General features: G+C 56.3%; 1 protein-coding gene across 9 annotated transcripts in view; it reads left to right on the forward strand.

The window, feature by feature from the left end:
• The first annotated feature begins 909 nt into the window (after positions 1-909).
• The window catches only part of NLGN3 (neuroligin 3), a 122,280-nt gene continuing 106,410 nt past the window's right edge, over positions 910-16,779 (forward strand). For all 9 annotated transcript variants that reach the window (XR_012160653.1, XR_012160655.1, XR_012160654.1 and 6 more), the window contains exon 1: positions 910-1,013. The gene's annotated coding sequence lies outside the window, so the exon portion shown is untranslated. The remainder of the gene's footprint in view (positions 1,014-16,779) is intronic.

Here is a 16,779-nt window from a genome sequence, read left to right on the forward strand (position 1 = left end):
GCATGCAGGAGTGAAATCAGGAAGGCCAAATCACACCATGCAGCGCGCAAGAGATGTCAAGAGTAACAAGAAGGGTTTCTTCAGGTATGTTGGCAACAAGAAGAAAGCCAAGGAAAGCGTGGGCCCCTTACTGAATGAGGGAGGCAACCTAGTGACAGAGGATGTGGAAAAAGCTAATGTACTCAATGCTTTTTTTGTCTCTGTCTTCACAGACAAGGTCAGCTCCCAGACTGCTGCACTGGGCAGCACAGCATGGGGAGGAGGTGGCCAGCCCTCTGTGGAGAAAGAAGTGGTTCGGGACTATGTAGAAAAGCTGGACGAGCACAAGTTTCTGGGGCCGGATGCGCTGCATCCGAGAGTGCTAAAGGAGCTGGTGGATGGGAATGATGGCACTGGTGCGGGAGCCGTGGGGGGGGTTGGTGCGGGGGGGCTGGGGGCAGGCTGGAGAGGGAGCCGTGGGGGGGTCGGTGCGGGGGGGCTGGGGGGCAGGCTGGAGAGGGAGCCGTGGGGGGGTCGGTGCGGGGGGGCTGGGGGGCAGGCTGGAGAGGGAGCCGTGGGGGGGTCGGTGCGGGGGGGCTGGGGGGGCAGGCCGGGAGGGAGCCGTGGGGGGGTCGGTGCGGGGGGGCTGGGGGGCAGGCTGGTGAGGAGCTGTGGGGGGGTCGGGGCTGGGGGGTTGGGGGGGCAGGCTGGGAGGGAGCCGTGGGGGGGTCGGTGCGGGGGGGCTGGGGGGCAGGCTGGGAGGGAGCCGTGGGGGGGGTCGGTGCGGGGGGGCTGGGGGGCAGGCTGGTGAGGGAGCCGTGGGGGGGGCGCGAGCAGGGGCGGGGCGCTCCCTGCGCGGGGCCGGAGGGGCTCGGCGGCGAAGGGGTTACTGAGCGCGCGCTCCCGCCCCGCCGTGCACGCGCTGCGCGCTCTCCGGCGCGGGGTCGGGCTGGGCTGAGCGGAGCAGCCTCCGGAACCGGCCCCCTGCAGCCGCCCGGACCCGACATGGCGGAGCCACGCGGCCGCCCCCCGGGGTGAGTGAGGCCCGGTGCCGACAGCGCCGGCCGGCCGGGGGGGCTGCTGCGCGGGGAGGGGGGCTGGGCTGGGCTGGGCTGGGCGGCCGGGGGGGGCTGTGCAGGGAGGGGGGCCGGGGAGAGGGGCCGGGCTGGGCGGCCGGGGGGGGGTCTGTGAGGGGAGGGGGGCTGGGCTGGGCGGCCGGGGGGGGCTGTGCGGGGAGGGGGGCTGGGCTGGGCTGGGCGGCCGGGGGGGGCTGTGCGGGGAGGGGGGCCGGGCTGGGCGGCCGGGGGGGGGGGCTGTGAGGGGAGGGGGGCCGGGCTGGGCGGCCGGGGGGGGCTGTGCGGGGAGAGGGGCCGGGCTGGGCGGCCGGGGGGGGCTGTGAGGGGAGGGGGGCCGGGCTGGGCGGCCGGGGGGGGGCTGTGCGGGGAGGGGGGCCGGGCTGTGCGGCCGGGGGGGGGGCTGTGAGGGGAGAGGGGCTGAGCTGGGCTGGGCTGGGCTGGGCGGCCGGGGGGGGGGCTGTGCGGGGAGGGGGGCCGGGCTGGGCGGCGGGGGGGGGGCTGTGAGGGGAGGGGGACTGGGCTGGGCGGGGCGGTCGGGGGGGGGCTGTGCGGGGAGAGGGGCCGGGCTGGGCGGCCGGGGGGGGGGCTGTGAGGGGAGGGGGGCTGGGCTGGGCGGCCGGGGGGGGGGCTGTGCGGGGAGAGGGGCCGGGCTGGGCGGCCGGGGGGGGGGGCTGTGAGGGGAGGGGGGCTGGGCTGGGCGGTCGGGGGGGGGCTGTGCGGGGAGAGGGGCTGGGCTGGGCTGGGCGGCCGGGGGGGGCTGTGAGGGGAGGGGGGCCGTGAGGGGAGGGGGGCCGGGCTGGGCGGCCGGGGGGGGGGCTGTGCGGGGAGAGGGGCTGGGCTGGGCTGGGCGGCCGGGGGGGGCTGTGAGGGGAGGGGGGCCGGGCTGGGCGGCCTGGGGGGGGGCTGCGCGGGGAGAGGGGCCGGGCTGTGCGGCCGGGGGGGGCTGTGAGGGGAGGGGGGCCGGGCTGGGCGGCCGGGGGGGGGGCTGTGCGGGGAGAGGGGCTGGGCTGGGCTGGGCGGCCGGGGGGGGCTGTGAGGGGAGGGGGGCCGGGCTGGGCGGCCTGGGGGGGGGCTGCGCGGGGAGAGGGGCCGGGCTGTGCGGCCGGGGGGGGCTGTGAGGGGAGGGGGGCCGGGCTGGGCGGCCGGGGGGGGGGCTGTGCGGGGAGAGGGGCTGGGCTGGGCGGCCGGGGGGGGCTGTGAGGGGAGGGGGGCCGGGCTGGGCGGCCTGGGGGGGGGCTGCGCGGGGAGAGGGGCCGGGCTGGGCGGCCGGGGGGGGGTCTGTGAGGGGAGGGGGGCTGGGCTGGGCGGCCGGGGGGGGCTGTGCGGGGAGGGGGGCTGGGCTGAGCGGCCGGGGGGGGGCTGTGCGGGGAGGGGGGCTGGGCTGGGTGGCTGGGGGGGGGCTGTGTGGGGAGGGGAGGGGGGCTGGGCTGTGTGGCCGGGGGGGGCTGTGTGGGGAGGGGAGGGGGCTGGGCTGTGCGGCCGGGGGGGGGGTCTGTGTGGGGAGGGGAGGGGGGCTGGGCTGGGCGGCCGGGGGGGGGCTGTGCGGGGAGGGGAGGGGGGCTGGGCTGGGCTGGGCGGCTGGGTGGGGGCTGTGAGGGGAGGGGGCTGGGCTGGGCGGCCGGGGGGGGGCTGGGGAGGGGGGGGAAGCGGCGCTCCGTGCTGCCGGCGTTGCCATGGTGACGGTGTGAATGGGGGATTGTGCTGCGCTCAGCTGGCGGCCCCGGTCGGCCGGGCCACGGCCTGAGCTCAGAGCAAGTCGCCCGCCCTCCTTCGGCGCGGGGTGCCCCTTGCTCGGCTCCGCCCGGCCGCCTTCTCCCGGCAGGCGGAGGGGCTGGGCTCGCCTTCCCGAGCTTTGCCTGGGCCCGCGAACGCGCCCCGCTTCTGGCTTCGCCGGAGAAGTGTATGGCGGTTGGGCCGGCCGGCCGGCCGCGGGCCAGAGGAGCGGGCGGGATGATGCTGTGGGTTAGTCAGATAAGGTGTCTTGTGGATAAAGTGTGCCCGACTGTTCCGACCCCGCCAAACCCATGTCATCCTCCTCGGGTGTCCAGCTGCAGCCCATGCAGGCATGGTACCTGTGCGCTGGCAGGATGAAGCAGGGGGCAGCCCCCTGCCTGGGGTATGTGCCAGTCTCGGCAATTGCATTGTGTCTCTCTCAATTCCTCCTGTAACGGGTGGGATTCTTCTTCACTTCCCGTCCTAAAATGCGGGTATCCTTGCTGTGCACTTGTGTAGTCGCTAGGCCTCTGCCTAGGGGTGGCTGCATGTCAGTGGTTCTGTAAAGCAGCTTGGTGCTTATGAAAAATGCCTTGTTCAAATAATTATAATGATAAGCTCTTTCTCTGCGCAGGTCTCGGTGTCTGGGCAGGATTGTGTAGTGATGGGAATGGTGGTGTTAGTCTGGGTCTGAGGTAGTCTTGACTCCTGCCAGTGTAAGCCAGACAAGGTGGATGAGGTAATATCTTTTATGGGACCCACTTCTGTTGGTGAGAGGGACGCCAGAGCTGTACAGAGCTCTTCTTCAGGTCTGACCATTTAAACACGAGATCAAACAGATAGCTTCGTCTAAGTAGTAGTACAGACACTCTTTTCTTAACTTGTTTGTTACGTAATTTTTTAACATCAGCTTTAATCCATTTTTTAATTCTGTATGGGACCGTTCAAGGTGAAGTGGCCCATTAACACTCCTGTAGTCATAGGACAAAAAGGGGGGTTAGTGGGTTAGATTGTTGTAATAAGCTATAAATCCAGTGTCTGCATATAAGACCATGATTCTTAGTGTCTAACAAAGTTGTGAGTTTAAGCTCCCACTTTTCGAAGTGCTGTGCAGGTGTCCTTTGAGGACAAAGACTGATAGGTCAGATAAAGAGTGATCACTTTGTGAAAAGGGTTTGTCCTTTGTCTTTTATCGTTTTCCTGTGTGAGTTCATTTGAGAGCATAGTGATTTTCTCTCCTCAGGGTTCTGTCCTGTCTTCTCACTTGACCCACCTGGCTGCTCCCATGGCTTCAGCTCCCGCCTCTGCTGAATACCCCATAGCCTTGGGTGTTCAGCAGAGCCGTAATCCACATCGCCCTGTTGATGCCTCTTTTCCACTTTTGCTCACTGTTTACACTGCTACACTTTTAGTCTAAGCCCTTGCGATCTCCCCTCTGCCCCTCCCCTGTCTTCACACCATTCTGTCCCAAATGGCATTGCTCCTTTTGTATTTCCAATGTGCCTGTTGCTTGCTCTCTGTTCCTCACTGCTCCAGCTGTTTCTTATGCCTTTGTTGTGTCTCCTTCTTTACCACTTCTCAGTCCTCTCACTGGCATCTCCTTTTCTTGCATCCAGCTCTGTGCCTGCTGCCATGCTGACCCCTACATCTTGAACAGGTCTGTCACTCCCTGCTGGGCATCCTCTCCCTCCCTGCACAGATCTCTTGTCTTGTTAGATTGGTAGCTCTTCAGGGCAGAGAATGTTTCTGATCAAAGTTCTGTAATGAGCCTTCTAAACTACTGGTACACTAAGTGTTATGTAATCATTAATTATAGCCCCGTTGTATGGCCACTGGGGAGGGGTAAAGACAGAGCTGCTGAGGAGAAGGCTCTTGTACCAACAATGGGATGGGAATGTTTGTCTGAAATGACAGGAAAGAGACTAGCCAGATGAGAGGAGGGACTAGATGGGGGGGAAGAGACAGAGTCCATTAGATCATCTGGAACAGGGGTGGCCAACCTGAGCCTGAGAAGGAGCCAGAATTTACCAATGTTCATTGCCAAAGAGCCACAGTAATACGTCAGCAGCCCCGCATGAGCTCCCCGCTTCCAGCGCCTCCCACCCACCAGCAGCCCCACCGATCAGCGCCTCCCCCTCCCTCCTTCCCGATCAGCTGTTTCGTGGCATGCAGGGGAGCGAGGGCATGGCAGGCTCAGGGGAGGGGGCGGGAAGGGGTGGAGTGGGGGCAGGGCCTGTGGCAGAGCCAGGGGTTGAGCAGTGAGCACCCCCCGGCCCATTGGAAAGTTGGTGCTGTAGCTCCAGCCCCGGAGTCAGTGCCTAGACAAGGAGTTGCATATTAAGTTCTGAAGAGCCGCATGTGGCTCCAGAGCCAGAGGTTAGCCACCCCGATCTAGAGCAAGTCCTGGAGTGTTAAAAACAAGGATGACGTCTTTGACTAGGTAGGCCAAAGGCATGATCCAAAGGGGCCAGAGAGGTTGGAAACCTTGTTAGAAAATAATAGAATGGGATTTCGTTGGGAAGTAACCAAGGAGAGGGGGAGATGGGCGAGAAGGGGCAGAAAACTAGACAGTAATTTGCAAGGTGAGATGTCTGGCTCTGAGGAGGCGCTGGCTCAAAGGTGGTGTTCGTGTTTGGACCCTCAGCACTAGAACAAGTTGGCCAAAATGATAGGGGGTGGCAGTGGTGTAGCTCTTCTAGTAAGTGAGTAAGGAGCTGGTCCAAGATGTTTGCAGGGTGCTAACACGCCTGGTGAAAAAGGCTTGAGTGAGGTATTAGGGGTAGAAATAGGAGCCCCTTCCTGATGGTAAGATGGGCCAGGCTGGGAGAGGGGAAGCCTAGTTGCTTTAAAACAGAGTCGGACAGTATGAAAAATGCATAGGCATTGAGGCCTGGGTCCCGTGGGCTAAGGAGGATTTCCACTTCAACTTGTGTGATTCTGTGGGCCAGAATGTAGTATGTTTGGGTGTGCAAAGCAATTGGACAATGTTACGTCCAACTTGCACGCACACTTATTCAGGCTGTGAGTTGGGTAATTGCGTACAAAGATTTGCACAAGCACTTCTTTTTCTTAGCATATGTACAATGTGCCTCAGGTAGCACGTGACCAAGATCCATCACCGAATTTGGTCTGCTGGTTGGATCATTAGTTTCCCCGGCCCGGGCTGGTTACTGACAGGAAGTGTGATTTACCCGATCTGTATGTGCACTTGCAGTATTTGCAGATTACCTCACTATTGATCACCTCAGCCTGAGAGTTGGGCTCAGGTGCTCTGGAGCCCTACAGATGTGCAGTCCTTCGTACTGAAGGCTTCCCTGAGGTTAACCAGCATCTGGAGCTAGAAGGAGCCATCAGCAGCAGGAGGGAGAAGAGTAGTTTCCAGGCTGTGGTCGGTGCAGACCCCTAAAGGAGAAGGGTGTGTAGAATGTTACTGGAAAGATGAGGTAGCCTTTTTCTGCTGAGAAGTGGAAGGTGTTAGAAGCAGAGGAGGCACAGAGAATCTGATGATCAAAAGGCTAGCCTCATTCTTGTTGCAGCTCGCAGTCCCCCAGGTTCCAGAACCCTGCCTGCTCTGTAGCCCAGCCCCCTCCTCCCACTGGCATAGCCCAGCCCCTGGCATGTCCCTGTTGGAATCTGCAACCAGCACGAGATCTGTTTGGGGCAGCTTTCCCTCCTGAGTTGCAACACCCTTCAGATAAAGTTCTTGCTTCTTTCTTCTCTCTAGATATTTAAAGGCCTTCAGGGCTTGGGAGCCATTCCCAGACCCTTAATTCTGTTATGAAAAGCTGCCAGAGAACCAGGGCCATGTGCTCCTTGCGGCAGCCCCTGGAAGTATCTGTGCTCTCTTTGATGGAGCCTGTGCTCAGTTCCCTGTTGTTGACCCTGATAGTGTTGGCATGGTTCTCTATATTCCGTGTGTTGCTCTAGTTTCTATTGTCCCCGTCACTGCCGTGTAGGAGGAAGCTGGTGGAAAGCTAGAGGTTTTTGCCCACTGTGTAAGGGGCAGGTGGGTCCCCAGGAAGGAATGGGAAATGTCTTGGGTTCCTGTCAGCCAAATGGGGGAACATCTACATCCCCATTCTAGGCAGCAGCAGAGGTGGTTACATTTTTGGAGGGGAGAGATTTGAACTCTTAGTTCCCCAGTTTAGTCTACCTTGTCCCATGCAACCACCCCACCTTTCTTCGGACCCTGATACCAGCTACTGAAATCAACAACCGTGTAGAATCCACTCATTAGCTGGATACTTCTAAAATGATCTGCAGGGAAATAGTTAAGTGCTGACATTTAGAGGTCGCATTTTTAGCATTATGCATGTATTTGCTTAATTTGCATTCGCAGTTAGCACATTCACATGGCCAACTGTGCTGTTACCACAATGACATGTGCAGTTAGGGTGCCGAGATTAGCTGGATGCCTGCACATTTGCAGTTCTGGACATCCAGTCCTGGGTTTCAGAGTTAACACCATTGAGGCGCATGGGACACTTTGTATCTCTGTGCTGTTGGGACTTATTTTTAAATACTTTAGGTGGTCTCCTTGGGAAATTGAGTTCAAATGACCATAATTAGCAAATAGTGTGTGCAGTTACCCAATGTGTGTCAAATAGCCACGGTCAGTGCACATGCACATAGGTGTGCAATGTTCATCTAATTTGTATGTGTGTCCATCTGTAGTCAGAGAGAAAGGATAGCCAAGTGGTTTGGGAGCTCTCTGGGACTCAGAAGACACCAGAAGATGCTCTATGTGACCTTGGGCAAGTCCCTTGGCCTCTTTGGACCTCTGTCCCCATCTGTGGAACTGGGAGAATAGCCTTGCCCTGCTGCTCAGGGGTATGTGAGGGTAAAGACATTAGATGTAGGGAGGCACCCAGATACTACAACAGTGGAGGCCAGATAAATACCTTAGAATTAGGCTTTTGCCATCCAGAAAGGCTGGAAATTCACTTTAATGGGAATGCTGCATGGCAGGGGTGGGAATTGAAAGAGACTGTTGCTGTGGTAGATGTGGCTCCTGCGTGTGCTTAAGATCAGTTCGTTGCTGATGGCATTTGGAACAAGCCTGCACCTCTGAGGCCTTTCATTGTTCTGAATCCTGGGTTCAGATCTGCCTTAGGTCAGGTGAAAATGAGATTGACATCACAAAGCCATGGTATCTGGCTCAGGCTGTGTCTGCTTAGAAGTCTGATCAGGAGGGGTTCCGGCTGGAATAGCCTATGGGGCTGCAGGGCAGGACTGAGGAGCAGTGGTAGAGTGTGTGGGGAGCTCAGGTGGAACAGTGGGAGGGCTGTGGGTTGGTACTGAGGGGCACCTGCCGAGCTGTGTGTGGGGAGCATGTACAGTAGAGAAGGCAAAATGACACTGCACTAACTGGTCTGACTGGTTCTACACTTGTTGAGCGCCAGAATTGTTAACTGGGAGCAGATTGTCTGTTCAGCTCCATTGCCATCTGCGTAGTGCCCTCCTCCCGCCTCCTCAGAAGGATGCTGCCGTGTGTATGTAACATGAATGCATAAATAAATGTGCCTGTATTTCTCACCACAGCTGAACTGTGTATCCAAGCCGTTTGGGGCAATCTCTGCTTTACTTGGGAGAAACTGCAGAGAGGCAACAGCTATGCAATGGGGAGTAATGGCTCCTGTTAGCACTGTCTGGAACTCTGGGGGAATCCACAGCAACCAGAGATGTGTGTGATATTTGTCTGGACGGGGTTACTGGGCTGGGATTGTTGGGGTCCTATAGAGATGTCATAGAACTTGCACAACAGGCCCTGCCTCCATTCAAGTCTCCACTGTAAATTACTCATGGGCTACAGAGCACTTTGTCCAGCCTTTAGCTGAAGAGCCATCGCTTACTGGGCCCTTGGATGGATGGGCTCTGTTCACTGCATGGCCCAGGGTTGTCTGGGTGACTCATTGATAAAACTGGAGGTGGGGGTGTGACCTGCGGTGCTTGTCCCAGGCAGTTGGTCATGTGGGCAGATTGGTGGGCTCAGCCCTCAAGGCAGTTGACTGTTCTTCAGCATGAGGAGGGGCCGATTTTACTCAGAGTTCTGTGCGTTTTCTCTCCTGTCTCCCCCAATGTGAAGAGGCCTTGTTCCAGGTGGTATCAGACACTGCTGCTGTAAATTCAATGTGTGTCTGAATGTTTCTCTGCCCTACATCACAATGTAGTAGTGAGTAAAGTCTGCAATCCCAACCGCGTCCTGGGTAAGGGTGTCCCCTCCAAGCACCTCACAGCCCGGTTGCCCACAGGAGACACTTGGCTTCTCATGCAGATCTGTCAGCCTAAGCAGCAAGACACGTGGCAGTGAGTTTGGGGCAGAACCTTGGCCTGGAGACTGTGCGTAGGGTGTGGTGTGGCCTTGGCAGACCCTAGTGTTCAGGCTGTTTCACGGATCAGCGTGGATGGCATTCTGCACTCAGGGAAGGGTATTTGTGGACACAAGATAATATTTGAAGAGGCTGGTCCTGTATGTTGACAGAACAGTGGAAGCATCCTTCCCGAATGCCGGCTGGCTGATCAGAGAGGAGTGCCCTTTGTTTGTGTACTGGTGACAGCAGGTTCCACCTAACTGCTTTAGCAGCCAAACCCTTCCACAATGCTAGTGCAATGGGCAAGTTCTGTTAGGGCAGCCAGAAGAGAAGCGGGTTCTGTGTGTGCCAGGGATGCTGGCATCTTGGGATATGGCTGCATCCGTGTTTTGGCTCAGAGCTGCTTTTCTCCCTGTGGGGGCATGGCGGGGGGTAATTTTGTGCATCATCTTCCTTCTGCGCACTTCATGCTGTTGCCTCAGAAATTAGGCCATCCAGACAAAGAATTCCCTAGTACTCCCAGCCGTTCTTTGCCAAGCAGTGCTACCGGCTGGGTGGAGGGTGTGTTATAGCCATGCTCCGTGGGGAAAAGGAGAGAGCAGCCATTTCCCTTAGCCTTTGCTCATCTTGCTGTGACTTGCCAGTTCCCCTGTCCCTTGCCCTCACAGGAATTCACTGTCACACCCAAGAAGAATCTCCAGCAAGAGGCAGGTGCGTTCAAAATGGTGCAGAGATTAGGGTGGAATTGGGGTTCTGGGAAGCTGCGCCAGCTGGTGACACACATGCCAGCAGGGAGCGTTGTGGAGAGGGATCAGTCCTGCCCCCTCCACAGTCCCTGTCTCTGCTTTGCATTCAGTCAGCCCCTGGCTTGCAGTGTGGAATGACTGGGGCTGTGCAAGCATTGATAGCTGGGATCTCCCACTGCTCCCAGTCCCACAGATCGGATTGGTTCTCCTGGAGGAGGCCTCCCCACGCAGAGCAATGAGTAGGGGTTGCTGGTCTCCTCTGCACAGGCTGGGGGATGGGGAGCATGTCCGGAGCTGCACAATCCGAATCCAGGGTCTGACTGGGTCGGGGGAGGGGCAGACCTGACTCAGGGATCTGAGCAGGGACACGGTGAATGATAGAGAGTTGCTAGGGACTGGGGGAAGGTGGGTCAGCCCCTTTGCAGGTTCTGACCTTGGCCTCTGCTGACCCCATAAATGCTCACGCCTGTGGTTCAGGCAGCTCTCTCCCCTTGGGACTGCAGCAAGAGAAATCATTCCCTGGGTCCTCCCAGGCCCAAGAAACTCCTTGCTTGGGCTGCAGGGTTCACAAGTAGTCCATCCCTCCTGCCCTGGAGCAAAGGAGCCTCTGCCTCGTCTGCAGGTGGTGCTGTGATCCTGTGCACTAGGCCCTCCCCTCTCCATCCTGGGGTGGCAGTATTCCTGGCTTGGCAGGTTCACAGGTCCCTTCCCCGTTCTTGTCACCGCTTGGCTCTCTCACTTGGGTTCCTAGTTACATAGAGGCTGTTGATCACATCTCTAGTAGGCCTGTATTCAGTTGTCTCCAAACCTGCTGCAGATTTGAGTGTGGTTTGTTAACAGACAAATTACTTGAAGCTGCTTTAGTGCCATGGAAGCATTGGTGTCCCCTGGGATCTGCCTCTTAACACTACCTCTCCATGGCTTCCTCAGGCACCGGAGCTTCTGCAGAGTGTGCTGGCAGCAGGATCAGATGATCTGTGCGCCTTGTCTCTGGGGGTTACCCCTGTATGGCAGGTACTGTGGACTTAAGAACATGGTCTTGATCTCAGTTTGATCTGCCCTTGTCTGCCCCCCTCCCCATAAACTTTCACTTACGTGTTGCGGAAAGAACGAACGCCTCAGACTTGTCACTGGTTCTATGTTAAATCAGGAAAAGACCTGAGCATCCTGGTGAGCAGTAGGACAATGAAATCTGAGCTCAGTGTGCAGCTGCTGTCAGGGAATCCACTGAACTATTGGTCTGCAAGAAAGTAACAGGAGAATATTCTAGTGCCATTATCCAAATCAATGAGCACTCTCCCTGGACACAGCTCCTCTGGGCCAGCCCATCTCCAGGGTGGGGCAGGGTTTGGAGGCATTCAAGGGCAGGCAATGAGAAGAATTAAGGGTTCTGAGAGACCACCTGGAGAGAGAAACTGTTGGGGCTGTTTAAAGAGCAGACAAATAAGAGGGTGAGGTAGAGGGATCCACAGTGATGAACAGCTTAGAGAATGGAGATCAGGTGTGGCCATTCTCCTTTGCTCTCTGCACAAGACCAAGGGCCAGTGGAGGGACACTGAAAGGCAGCACACTTGAGAAGGAAATGCTTTTTCACACCCCACAATTGACCTGTGGAACTCACTGCCACAAGGTGTCACTGAAGCCACACATGTAGCAATGAGACAATTAGACGGTGACCTAGAACCATAGGATTAGAAGGGACCGTAAGGGTTATGTAGTCTAACCCCCTGCCACGCTGCAGTCGGTGACAGCCAGAGTTTCATTAGATCAGAATGAGAGGGATCTGAGCCCTTGGGCATGGGGCAAATGCCAGTTGATGGGGGTTAGGTAGAAGGATATTCTCTTCTGGGGGTTCTTGCAGCTGGTGCTGGGGGCTGGATTCTTGTGCTGGTCTGGTCTGGTAATTCCTGTGCTCCTGTTTCAGAACTGTTTGGATCATCAGCCTTGTTCACAGGTGTGGAGAAGTAGAAGATCAAGTCCCAGACACGTTCTTTTTTTTTTTTTTTTTTGGTGGGGACGGAATGCCTCTGCCAGCAGCTTGGCTCTCTCCTCTTAGAGCCAGGCAGGTGCAGGCAGCATCCTTGCATGTCCATGGTGCAGCTACCCTGGGTTTTCTGTGCCTACGTGTGAGGATAGCGAGGTGGCCAGGACCCTTTTGTCTCTCTCTTCCCTTTTCCCTCTTCCTCCCTCTCTTTTGGTCTCCATGACAGGATACAAGGGTGCTTGGGGTGAAATCCTATCTGATCCCAGGGAGGCTTTGGCTGAGAATTGGGGTTGTTTCTGGGAGTTTTGGAAACCTCCAATGCACCTTTCATTTTTATCCAACTGCAGAAATGGCTGTTGTTTATTGAAGATATTTACAAAAATAATGCTGTGCCATGGGGCTGTGAACTGGCGATGAAGTGCTGAGTCCTTGGGATCAGCCCTCTGGGCTTCTCTCCCCTCCATTTCAGGGGAGCTGCTCAGGTCTGGGTCTTGGGGGTCATAGCTCAGCAGAGAGCAAGCACTGTCCAAATGCAGCCTTCGCTGTGTGTCCTGCAAGAGACTGGGGCAGGTGGCTGTGAGCCCCACCTCCCCTCCCACCACCCAGTGAAGAAGGAGAGGTGTGGGGTGGGGAGAAGAGGAGACAGATGCAGCGGGGGAGCAAGTGACAGAGAGTTCTTCAGCCACCTGTGTCTTGTTCAAGGGCACATGAGTGTGAAATTCAATTTGTAGACGCAAGCTGTGGCTGGTGAGGAACATGGGCCGCTGTCTGCTGGAGCCCGGCAGTCTGGGAGCACTGCAGCCTGTATGCACAGTGTGTCCTGCCTGCCAGCTCCCAGGAAGGCTGACGTCACCACAGCGGAGCAGTGGCTGCTGCAGGACATGTCTGCTTGAAGTCTTGTCAGGTTCTCCCCTGGTGTGGAGCCTTCTGTCTCCATCTGGGAGCTCCCCTCCCCAGGAGCTGAGCTCATGCTACACTGGCACCTACTGAAAGCACCTGGTAGATTTTCCATCGTGTCTCCTTCCCACGGCCTGGTGGGCTCAGGCCGAGATCATGGTAAGAGGGCCAAGATCGTGCCCAGCTTGTGCTGAGGTGTGAGGGGTGCTGGGGCGTGAAGCCTGCGCTGTATGCGCCAAGGACCTGTAGGAAAGCTGGGTGGCAGCTGGTCTCTCTCCTTTTCACTGGGTGGGTTCTGTTCCTCTCCCATCCCTGTGCATTTCAGGGTAGGTTTGTCAGCTGGATGAGACTTGGGTGGTGTCTCAAAGGTAAGGACTCCCCAGCTGGAGGGCAGGTTCATGCTCCTACTGGGGGCTTTTTGGCATGGTGTTCCCCAGACCCCAGCTGAGCAGAGCGGGTTGAATGCTCGCACCCTGGTGCTCGGGGGGGTTGGGAGTGGGAGATGTCCCTGGTCAGGGTTCTCCCGCTGGCCCCAGCTCCAAGTTGCAGCATTTCTGCTTCTGCCTCCCCACAATGCATGGAGTGGGCTTTGCCTGCATCAGGCACCGAGAGTTTGGTGGTGATGGTAGCTATTGTGGGGCAGGCAGGAAGTGCCTTCTCTAATGCCCTGGTGTTTTGCACCGCTGCCCTGCTGCTGCTGAGGCTGACACCTCCCAGTGGCAAGAGAGGCTCATAGATGAGTACAGAAGCCTCAGTTTGACACATCCCAAAGAGAGGAGTTGCTTGTCTGAGCTCAGGTGGAGTCCATCAGGGCATTGAGCAGCCTCTGTTGTCAACACGCGCCTGTCTGAGTACAGAAAGAAGCCTGGGGAGAGTCCTGGGCTAGGACAGGTCTTATGGCTCCCTTGGCAGAAATTTGGTGCTCTCTGGGCAGGAGCTGATGGGCTGGCTCTGTCTCTCCTGGATTTGAGTATTGGGAAATGTGTTTTAATGCAGCCAAACAAAAGGCTGTACAGCTAGGAGCAAAGAATGTAGGTCATGCTTTCAGGATGTGGTCTGTATCTTGGAATGCAGCAGCTCTGCAAAGGATAAAGGTTGTGGTAGATAACCAGTGAAACATGAGCTTCTGTCAGGGTGTAGAGGGTGAACACCATCCTGGGATGAATAAGAGAAGAACTTTAAGCAGGAGTAGGAACGTGAAATTGCCTCTGTCTATAGCATTACCGAGACCACTGCTGGCTATTGTGTCTGTCTGGAAAACCTTCCTTATAGCAAGAGACTAGGGAAGCTCAATCTATTTAGTTTACCCCAGAGAAGGTTAAGGGGTTATTTGATCTTGGTCCACTCCATGGCTGTGGGTTTAGTGTGCAGGTAGTGATGGTGGCCATACTGGCCTTAAACTTGGACTCTAATACTACCTGTGTAGGGGGGAGATTTTTGATAGTAGATGGAAAAGGCCTTGTGAGATCCAGAGGCTAGCCCAATGAATGATGCCACTGTGGATGGTAACAAATGCTCATGGGATCAAGGACAGAGTAACTGACTCTGTGGCCAGGCGGGCAGGCCACTCAGCTGTGATGTGAAAGATCAAGTTCAAGTCACTGTTCCTTTGATTAATTATTTTATACAAATTGGAGCAGTTTCAACAGGAGAGAGTGAGAGAGCCCTACACCAGAATAGTCCATAAACCAGTAGCAAGGACACACTCCTGCAGTGGGGGACCCCCCAGGTGCAAATACATTGTTCTCAGCATGGGTGGTGGGTGAACCCCAACTTTGGGGAGTCTAGGCCCCCCCCATGGCAGGAGGAGCAGGCCCCCCCCCCCAGGCCAGTGAAGCCCTGGCCCAGCTGCCTCGAGCTGCCCCTGGCTGGAGCTGAGTCTCCACCAACTTCAGGGGAGAAGGGATGGAGGCGAGGTCTCAGGGCAGATCATGGGCTGGGCCATGGCCTGGATTAGGGGAGGCTTAGCCTGTCCTGGCCTTTGATACCCATGCCTCAGGCAGAGGATAATTGAACTGGGGTCTCCAGCATCCCTGATGAGAGTTCTATGTGGCTAGCAGTCATAAAGGAGGCCACCTCCTCACAGATTCCAAGCCAGAAGGAACCATTATGATCATCTAATCTGACCTCCTGCACAACGCAGGCCATGGAGCTGCCCCAAATGGTGCCTCCTTCTCCTCTCCCTGTCTCCCGGCATTTCGTGAGCCTAGTTCTTTGCTTTTCTGAAAATGTCTGAAATTGAAACGAAAAATTTGGGGTTGAAACGTTTTGTTTTGACATTTCAACAATGTTTTGATTTTTTTCAGTTCAGTTGAAACTATTCAGTGACTCAGCGTGGATTCATGAATAGTTGTGGGTCAGTAAAAACTGCATTTTTCAGTGAATAAATGATTTGCTGAAAAATATCCCCCAGCTATAGTTCTGGGCTAGCTGCAGGAATTTTTGGGTGAGGGTCTCTGGACAGTGTTACATAGGGCTCAGATGAGGTGGTCAGACTGAGCCCTTCTTTCTGTCCTCTTGAAATGTGTGAAACGTGGCTGAGGCTAGGGTGACCAGATGTCCCAATTTTATAGGGACAGTCCCGATATTTGGGGTTTTTTTTATATGGGCTCCTATTACTCCCCCACCCCCTGTCCCGATTTTTCACACTTGCTATCTGGTCACCCTAGCTGAGGCAGTCTGCCAATGGGATATTGTCTAGACATGGAGCTGCTGTTGCCACAAGGGGGCAGAAAGCCAGAACACTCAGCAGTGTGGGGGGACCTGATGGTTTCGGCCTGGCACATGGAAGCTCATGTTTATCCTTCCCTAGGTCTTGGCTTTTCCTGTGGGAGCCCATAGGAGGTATTGAGCATTGCCCTGTTCGTGTCAGCTCCGTTGTGACAGGCATGGGAAAGCTGGCCTCTGAGCTGCCTTCTGTCTGATAGATCACTGGCAGGGGATGCATAGGGGAGCATTATATAAAGCAGTCATGTGCGGGGAGTTTAGAAATGTGCCAAAGGGATGCCACTGACAGCCGGAACTGGAACTCTGACAATGATGCAGCAGCCCAGCCATAGGACACAAGGACAGGCCATGCTTCCTATTTGACTCTGAAAAAGACAGGCTTTTTCATATACTGTGAGCCAGTGCGGCAGAATGCTCAGCACAGGAGAAAGGAGCAGAGCTGCCATTCGGTGTTGGGATGACAAGAGAATGGTGTGTGACAGAGGCCTGGGAGCCAGGGGGATAATGTGTCAGCAGTACAGAGTTGCCATCAATCTGTTTTCACCCCAGCCAATTAGCTGTGGGTCTGCAGTGTGAACCTGCTGCAATCCTTGTACACTCTTAGCCACGTGGATGCAGTGCTGTCCCTCACTCATGGTGGTGTGGAGCGGGCCTGGATGTGGTGCTAAGGTCTCCTTTGTGCAGTTTGGGAGGTGCTTATGATGACTGCACAACTGGGATTGCACCAGGAGTTTCCTTTCAATGGGTCCTTTGCAATCTTCTGTTCTGGAACTATCGATTTTAGTCTGGTTGAATATTGCTAAGTACTTTGCGTTGAGAAGTTCTGTAGTCGTTAAATCAGTGTTGCAATATACCACATTTCAGAGGGGTAGTCTTCCCTTTGTTTGGAACCCTTTCAGTTAAAAACCACGGCATGTGGCCACCTCTGAGCCTGCCCGCAGCAAGAAGTTCACCTTATCCAATGAGTTTAAAAACAAACACACTTATCTCTATGGTAACAGCAGAAGTTTAATGTACCTGAAAAAACTGATTAACCTTGTAGAGTGATGACAGACCAAGTTACAATCTTAACTCTGCCCCTTGCAGAATGACATGGAGAAATGCTGTGCAAGTGTCATGTTATTTGTGTGAAGAGTGAGTTCTGGCTTTTTTGATGAGTTCTGCATTCATGTAACTAACTGCCCAAATGGTCAGGTTTGCGCTCTGTGGTGGTATTTGTAAGTGACGGTAAGTAGCGTATGCGCCCCTCTGTGACCTCCATCTACCTTGCAGGAACAGTGGTACACGCCTCTGATTGGGGCACCTTTGCATGCAGATAAGTCTGTCAGTCGTGACATGGGGTGGGG

The sequence above is a fragment of the Lepidochelys kempii genome, chromosome 9 (assembly GCF_965140265.1).
Source record: "Lepidochelys kempii isolate rLepKem1 chromosome 9, rLepKem1.hap2, whole genome shotgun sequence".
NCBI lineage: Eukaryota > Metazoa > Chordata > Testudines > Cheloniidae > Lepidochelys > Lepidochelys kempii.